Source organism: Cavia porcellus, unplaced genomic scaffold (assembly GCF_034190915.1).
Source record: "Cavia porcellus strain 051 isolate PalLab524CR breed Dunkin Hartley unplaced genomic scaffold, mCavPor4.1 scaffold_26, whole genome shotgun sequence".
In the NCBI taxonomy this organism is placed as follows: domain Eukaryota; kingdom Metazoa; phylum Chordata; class Mammalia; order Rodentia; family Caviidae; genus Cavia; species Cavia porcellus.
Genome location: NW_026947509.1, coordinates 53,160,878 through 53,168,266, shown reverse-complemented (window position 1 = coordinate 53,168,266; position 7,389 = coordinate 53,160,878). Strand labels below are relative to the sequence as shown.

The window sequence follows — 7,389 nt, the reverse complement described above, 5'->3', positions numbered from 1 at the left end:
ACGGACGGACGGACGGACAGACAGACAGACAGACAGACAGACAGACAGAGACACAGGCAGAGAGAGGATCAAAGATGAGTTCGGCCTGAAAAGATGTGTGTTCCCTGGGAGAGGGGGACAAAGATTGCTTTCCACTAACCGGTGCCCTCGGCCCTGCGCTGCAGAACAGCCCCTGCTCAGGGAAACCAGATGGGCAGGAGGCGGACCAGTAAACACAGTGCAGAGATCAAGAGCTGGGGGTGGGGGGAGTGGAGGTGGAGGTCAGGGCACGCGGACTCAGGGGACTCAGCACCCAGTACGCGTGGTCCCATCTGACCCCTCAGCTCTTCTGCACATACACACTCGCCACAAAGTACGTGCCAGAGTGTGTATGTCACTGGCGCTGAGGAGAGAGCATCCAACAACCTCATCACGATGGAAAACAGGGCCCGGGGATTTAACTCAGTGGTGGGGCGCCTTCCCCGAGAAGCGTGAGGTCCCGAGTTCCATTTCTGGTAACCCCTCGCCCCACCCCCACCCCACCCCCACCCCCACCCCCACCCCCACCCCAAACAGGTGGAAAACAAACCCCGGAACCTGTGCGAAGAGGTGGCCACGTATCTATATCCCCATGCCAGACGCTCCCCGGTAGGCAGGGAAAGCCAGCGGGGCGAAGCGGCCATGAAATTAGGAAGGCCCAGGGTGGGCGGAGGGGAGGGGGGGTGGGCTGCGGTGAGGGGAGCCCTTCACAACACTGTACACGTGACGTGACAGATGAGAGCTGGCTCTCTCTGGCGCACACTGAAGGCATTCCTGAGTGCTTGACGTTTCCCCATGTAGCTTCTTCCTAAGTGACCTCTTTCCCTCCAGAGGTGTTGCAGTGAGAGGAGCGCTGGAGCCCTGTCCCATGCTGACAAAGAATGAAACTGGACAACGCAGGAGGAGGCAGGGTATGAGCCTGTTTCTTCCACAGTGAGAAAGGCAAGAAAGTGCACGCAGTAAAGGGAAGGGAGCCTCCACTAGCCTAGCCGGGAGGGTGTTCTGAGTAGGATACCTAACCAGAGCTCTTGGCCTAGGGGTTCTGAAGGGACTCACGAGGGAGCTTGTGGAAGGGCCCGGGCCCTTGTGGAAGACACAGAAGAACACGATCCCCGCCTTACATGGAGACTGTATATAGTTCAGTTGGTTCTTTGGTTTGGTTTTTAAAACTATGGGACGCTTCACTTGCGCAGGGGCCTGGCTGATGTCTGTATCATGCCAATTTTAGTATATGTGCTGCTGAACTGAGCGCTGTGTGTGTGTGTGTGTGTGTGTGTGTGTGTGTGTGTATCTGAGTGTATGTATATTTGGATGGATGGATGGATGCCTGGCTGGCTGGCTGGCTGGATGGATATGGATATGTATCCATGTGTTGGTTCTTTTTCTTTTCTGTCAGGATCTGGTCTATCCAGTGCTCACGCAGTGTCCCCTGCAGGGCCCGTGTGCCCGCCCTCGACTATCCTGTCTGGATAGTGCTCCGGTGTGTGTCCCAGACAGCCCAAAGACACCTGCCGCATTTTTGGTTTCCCCCTGGGGTCCCTGGAGGGTCTTGACTGGGCAGGCTGTCGGGGGCCTTCCCGACTCCATCTGAGGGCCACTGTGCTCCAAGCCTAAGAAAATGCTAACTCCTCTCTCGCTTATTCCTGGTACTCGACTCGACCCGTGCTCCCCAGTCTGCTCTGAAGCCACGAGACGCCAGGGGGTTTCGAGGGATTGCTTGGGTGGAAGTCTGGGCCTGGACCGTGATGCAGTTTAGCTGTGTCACCCTGGAAAACTGACTGGTCTCTCTGCGTTTCGGTCCACAGCGGGGGGTGGACAATAAGGGCACGTTTACACTTTTGAGTTAGCCACACTGAAAAAAAACATCCTCGTGTGGGACAAGGTCTCCTAACTTGCGTTCCATTTCCCGAGTGGGGTCCAACTTGGGAGCCGACCCTCCCGCCGCTTGAACCCCCGCCCCCACCCCCGAGTGCCGAGGGATGGCAGGAGGGCTACTCCGGAGGGTGTCCCTCTCCAAGGGACACTCCATCCCCGCCTTCCCCTTCCCCGGGGCCTTGACCTCGGGCTTCTTCCCAGGGCGTGCGCCCGCAGCCACCGGGTGTCCTGCCGCCTCTATCCAGCCAGATCTTCTGCCTCCACGCCCGCAGTCGAGACGGTGCCCCCCCCACCCCCACCCCCACCCCCAGGGGCTCTCTCCTCTGAGTCAGTCAGCGCACCGCGAGCGGGGAGGGGAGGACCGTCCTCGCTCGGTTCACCCGCTCCCCAGCCGGGCCCAGGAACGAAGGAGGCCCGGGATGAGCACACAGTTGGCGGCGCTAGTGGCGCCACGTGTCTCGCCACCCGCTTTCTCTGCGGGAAGGCCCGCACGCTGGCGCCGCCTGGCCACGCCCCCCCCCTGCAGCCTCCCCCCCACGTCGTCCCCTCCCGCGGCGAGCCCTCTGCACGCCTCCGGGGCCCCCCTGCCCGCCCCCGCCCCCCGCCACGTCCCGCCTCCTCCCGTCTCGCGGCGTCTGGTCGGCTGTCCTGACTGGGCGGGGACAGCAAGCAGGAAGCGGCTCCCAGCGCCCCGCCCCCCGCCGGTCAGGCGCAGAGCCGGTCGGGAGGGCGGGGTCGGCGGGCGCAGCCACGCCTCCTCGGGGAAGGAAGGGCGGGTCATGCAGATGAGCGGCGGGACCGAGTGCCGGGGACGCCGGGAGGGCGTAAGAGGGGCGAGAAGCTGGCCCGGAAAACTGCGTGAAATGAGAAGCGTGCACCCGAGTAGGACGAGTAGGACGGTGTGCGCATGGGTGTGCAGGAGCAAGAGGCCGAGAGAGGCGGAGTGAGGGTTGTTTTTGTCACCGGGCGTGAAATGTGGAGCGCGGGAGGACGGCAAGAAGTGCGGGGGAGCCGGGCGGCATCGCTTCTCGGCCTTTTGGCTAAGATCAAGTGTAGTATCTGTTCTTATCAGTTTAATATCTGATACGTCCTCTATCCGAGGACAATATATTAAATGGATTTTTGGAGCTGGGAGATGGAATAGGAGCTTGCTCCGTCCACTCCACGCATCGACCTGGTATTGCAGTACCTCCAGGAACGGTGCACCCCTCCCCGGGGAAATGACCGCCTGTGCAAAAGGAAGCCCTTGTGTCCGCTCGCCTTTGTATGCGAGGGTCGGCTCTGCTGTCACCGCCATCAGCAGCCATCAGCGCAGCATTGCTTCACCAGCCCTTGCCTGGTAGCTGGCTCGTTGCTGTTGAGTCGCGCGCTGGCTGTCTCTTTGGCCCTGCTTCACGCCCGCCTGGTGCCTGGTCTGCCTTGGCCTATTCTGTTTCTCTGCTTCTCTCTTGCTCTGCTTTCTCCTTGCACGCTTATCCTCACGGGCAGGGGCGGCGCCTTGCACGCTCGCCATGCTTTCTAGCCTGTGCTTTTGCTGCTTTCACGCCTGCTTCTCTCCTCTCCGGGACGTGCGGGGCTGCGTGTCTCTGTGGAAAACCACATCACCGCACGGGAGACAGCACGGTTCCAAAAGCCAAAGCCATCCTCAGCACGCGTCTTCCGCTTTCTGCGTGGCCCTTCGCGAACCTCTCTGCCTCAATCTAGCAGTCTCCTGTCTCCTTCCTTGACTTTTGCACAAGACCTCGCTCCCTGCCCTGTTTTGCATGCCCTGTCTTTCCAAAAACTCTTTTGGTTTGTAGTTTTCCATTTCAACTATCGGACGAACCACGCGCTCTTTGGGCTTGCGTGTCGGATGGATGGATGGATCGCACTTGCCGCTGTTATGGTGCAGCGTGCACCCCCGGGTTTCCCCTGCTGATGGCTCCTCGAGTTGATCCTGCGTGGCAACGTAGTGGCGCCATCGTGCACACACACATACCACGTTTGCCTCACCCAGTCAGTCGTCGGCCAGTGCACACGCGGCCTCTTTCCGTGACTCGGCTCTTGCCAATCGTGCTGCCGTGAACACGGGTACACGTGTATCACTGTACCGTGCTGGTGCTGTCTCTTTGGGGGAAAGAGAGGGGACAGACAGGTTGTATCAGAGGGAGAGACCCGGGGCGCGCCCGAGCGCCAAGGGCAGGTGCTCCTCCCGAGAAAGGAGGCCCTGTGACGTGAGATGTCCTTGGCTCCTTCGGCAAGGAGCCTAGAAAGCAGATAGCTGGGGTGGAGCGGAATTTCTGCCCCTGGTCTTTCCAGGCCTCCCCACACTGATTTCCCTACGTAGTGCCCCTACCACTCGAGCTTCTTCCCGCCCACCCACGAAGAACCGCAGACTTCTCCCTGCAGACTCACCCTCCGCCCTTGGCTGGCTGTGCTTTGATTGCCGGATGGGAGCCCTCCCTTCTGGAGGGAGGTGGACTCGGTACTCTTTTCATTGCTCTTGCTCTGCCGGCCAGAGCTGCTGAACACGTTTTCAGGGATCCAGCATTTGTCCTCCTCCTTCACGTGCCTATCTTACTATTTTCAGGATCCCCATGTTTCGATCGGGTCTTTTCTACTGTTGCGGGGAGTCCTCATGTTTTGAGTTCTTGATATATGCATACTTCCACGCTGGTGGCCAGACCGATCGTGTGTGTGTGTGTGTGTGTGTGTGTGTGTGTGTGTGTGTGCGTGCACGCGCGTGCGAGTGTGCCTGTGCGTGTGTGTATGAGGGAGATATGGTGGTGGCTTCCTTTGAAGACCAAAGATGTTCACTCGCGTCTGAGTTGGTTTTCCTCAACTGAATCCTCCGCACTCGAGTCACGTGGCAGGGTTACCACTTGGCGATAAACGAAACGAGTGGGCTTGAGGTTGCAGTTTGGGCCCTGGAACTCTAAAAGGAACCCCTGCGCTGTTCTGGATATCTGCCTGAAGGATATTGGGAGGAAACGTGTTCCCATGGCGTGGACAGTTTCTTCACGGTTGGTCGCCTCTTCTACTGTGCAGAAGCTCTTCCACATGCTGTGACCCCGTCTGTTGATGTTTCTTGTTCCTTCCTGGCGTCGCCGCCATCGTCGTCGTCGTCGTCGTCGTCGTCGTCGTCGCCGTCGTCCTCCTCCTCCTCCTCCTCCTCCTCCTCCTCCTCCTCCTCCTCCTCCTCCTCCTCCTGACGGGGACTCACACTCACTATTAGCCGAAGCAGGCCTCCAAGCCCCAGCGGTCCTCTCGCCCGCCCGCCCGCCCATGGCCTTCCCTGCGCTAGGATGCGGGACGTGCCTGTGGGGCTCCCGCTATTGGTTCTTGACAATGTTATTTCCTCTGCAGTGGGTGTTTCAGTCACAGGGTCTTTGGGGCCGCTGCCTATTCCAGCAGAGAACTCTATGCTTTCAGGAAAGCGGCTCGTGGCCTACAGCTGGGCCTTTGTAGAGAAGGGAGGGACCCACATTGCCGAACTGTCCCCTTGTGGGTCCTCGAGCGCACCTGCCATAACAGGTCGCCGGGGGTGTGTGTGTGTGTGTGTGTGTGTGTGTGTGTGTGTGTGTTTATTCTCGAGGACCAGACCTGGGAAGGATAATGCTGCCGCCACCCTCTCTCAGTCTGGCGGAGTTTCAGCCCTGCACCAGCTCTCTCCCGCCCCCCCCACCCCGAGCGCTCCGCCCCGCCCCGCCCCACCCCACTCCACCCCACCCCACTCTCTCATAACTCCCGAAGCCCCACCTCCTTCCAGCGAAGGAGACCTTCCAGCACCTAGCTCTGAGAACTCTCTTTGCTGGCCCCCCAAAGTCCAGAGCCAATGGCGGGCCCATGAAACCAAGTCTACCAAGGCCTGCCGCCGCAGTCAAGGAAAGTGAGCTCGGCTGTGTCCACGGCGGAGCTAGCAGAGCTCGTCCCGTCCACGGGGACAGGCGCACACGGGCTGGGAATGCAGCTCGGTGGCAGAGTGCTTGAGAGCACGCCTGAGCCCCTGCGTTCGATCCTAATACTGAGAAAACAGCAAAGGAAACAACCAACGAACCCACACCACACAAACCAACAAACAACCAGGTGATGACTCTGAGGCTCAGAGGCCTAACCTGATGCCCCAGCCCCACCTAACATTGCAGCAATGGGGTCGGGGCTTGGTGGGGGGGCCCAGTAGGGCAGGGCCGAGACTGAATTTCAGAGCTCTCCACCTGATTCCTGTCTGATGTCTGCTTCCACAAACACCCTTCTTTGCAGACATCCCTTCCCCGGGCTCTTCGTCAAGCGTGCGGGGAGTTGATGTTTGTAACCTCATGGAAACGTTATCGGAATTCTAGCAGGTTGATTTCCGATCTACCAACTTCCGGTGCAACCCATGGCAAGAATTAAAGACACCGAGACACATTTATACTTGGGGGCGGGGGCGGGGGCGGGGAGGGGTGGCTGTGCGGGCGCGCCGAGGGGTCCTAAGTCCGGCCAGGGTGAAGGGTCATCGGGAACAAAGGCCTCGACCCAGGGCCTAACCCGGATTTTATTAATTCGTGAAGAAGGCAGTGGCTAGAGGATGAACCACTGCGACAATGGCGGGAATGCCGTGAGTACTGTGAGCTGGGCCACGCACGAGACCTGCAACCACCCCTCCAACGTGCAGAAAGACCCATCTGCGTAAGGCAACTGAGGCAGCATTTCATGTTCGGAGGGCGATGCTTCAGCTCTGACCTGTAGTGTAGAGCTTCATGCCCGGGGAAGCCGTAGCCTCTCACCTCGAGGCTGGAACCCAGTTGACGGCCCTGGAGCGGTGGCTCTGCTTCCCGCCCGGCTCAACCACGTTTGGATTGGGGGGTCACGGGGCAGGGGAACAGGGACCGCCACCGAGCTTCAAAGATCACGCGTCAGCACCTCCTCGGCCAGCCCCATTTACATGGCTTAGAGCCCATGGAAGGCAAAAAGGTAATGGCTCGGTGGGCTCTGTCCTTATCAGCCCGTGGAGACAGGGCCTGGCCTGCTTTAGCCCACCTGGAGATAAGTGTTCTTCTTTGTTCGAGGAGAGTCCTCCAGGTGGTCCTCCACACTCCTTAGCAGTTGCAGCGGAGACACCTGAACTCAGACTTGGCCTGAAACCGGACCGCTTCCACACACATCAAAGCGTTCGGGGCAGATACTCAAGAACCCGCGTGAGACTGAGGGAAGAGAGAAGGCCCGCTTTGGTCCCAGGCAGGAAGAGAGCGAATCTTGGGGCTGGGGCTGGGGCTGGGGCTGGGGCTGGGGTGGGGGTGGGGGTGGGTGTCCACCCTAAGGGGAATATGTCAAGAGCAAGTCCAGAAGCCCGAGTCCTGCCACCACTAGGAGGAATTAGATGGACGCTCTGGGTCCATGGAAACAAACCTCTCCCCCAAGCGCGCCTCCTCTTTCTGTAGTCCCACAACACACATCAGCTCCGGGACCCGAACACAGGCAAGGTTCTCCTGGCACGGACACACCGAGCTGTCAGTTCTGCGGTGACACCAGCGGCTC

The 7,389-nt window shown here is 59.8% G+C and overlaps 2 long non-coding RNA genes and 1 other non-coding gene across 4 annotated transcripts in view; 2 read left to right on the top strand and 1 right to left on the bottom strand.

Moving 5' to 3' along the window:
* The window catches only part of LOC134473329 (uncharacterized), a 3,788-nt gene extending 3,270 nt beyond the window's left edge, over positions 1-518 (bottom strand). Inside the window, exon 1 of one of the 2 annotated variants that reach the window (XR_010043556.1) lies at positions 1-518. This exon is cut by the window's left edge and continues 2,472 nt beyond it. This is a non-coding gene — a long non-coding RNA (uncharacterized LOC134473329). The other variant, XR_010043557.1, reaches the window with a different exon arrangement.
* LOC134473330 (uncharacterized) overlaps positions 1-2,210 on the top strand; it is a 3,611-nt gene extending 1,401 nt beyond the window's left edge. The window contains exons 2-3 of the long non-coding RNA XR_010043558.1: positions 556-627; positions 850-2,210. This is a non-coding gene — a long non-coding RNA (uncharacterized LOC134473330). The remainder of the gene's footprint in view (positions 1-555; positions 628-849) is intronic.
* A 703-nt stretch (positions 2,211-2,913) lies between these two features.
* LOC111758179 (U2 spliceosomal RNA) lies at positions 2,914-3,104 on the top strand. Its single transcript, XR_002792405.1, has one exon. It is a non-coding gene; the product is annotated as a U2 spliceosomal RNA (small nuclear RNA).
* Positions 3,105-7,389: the final 4,285 nt, after the last annotated feature.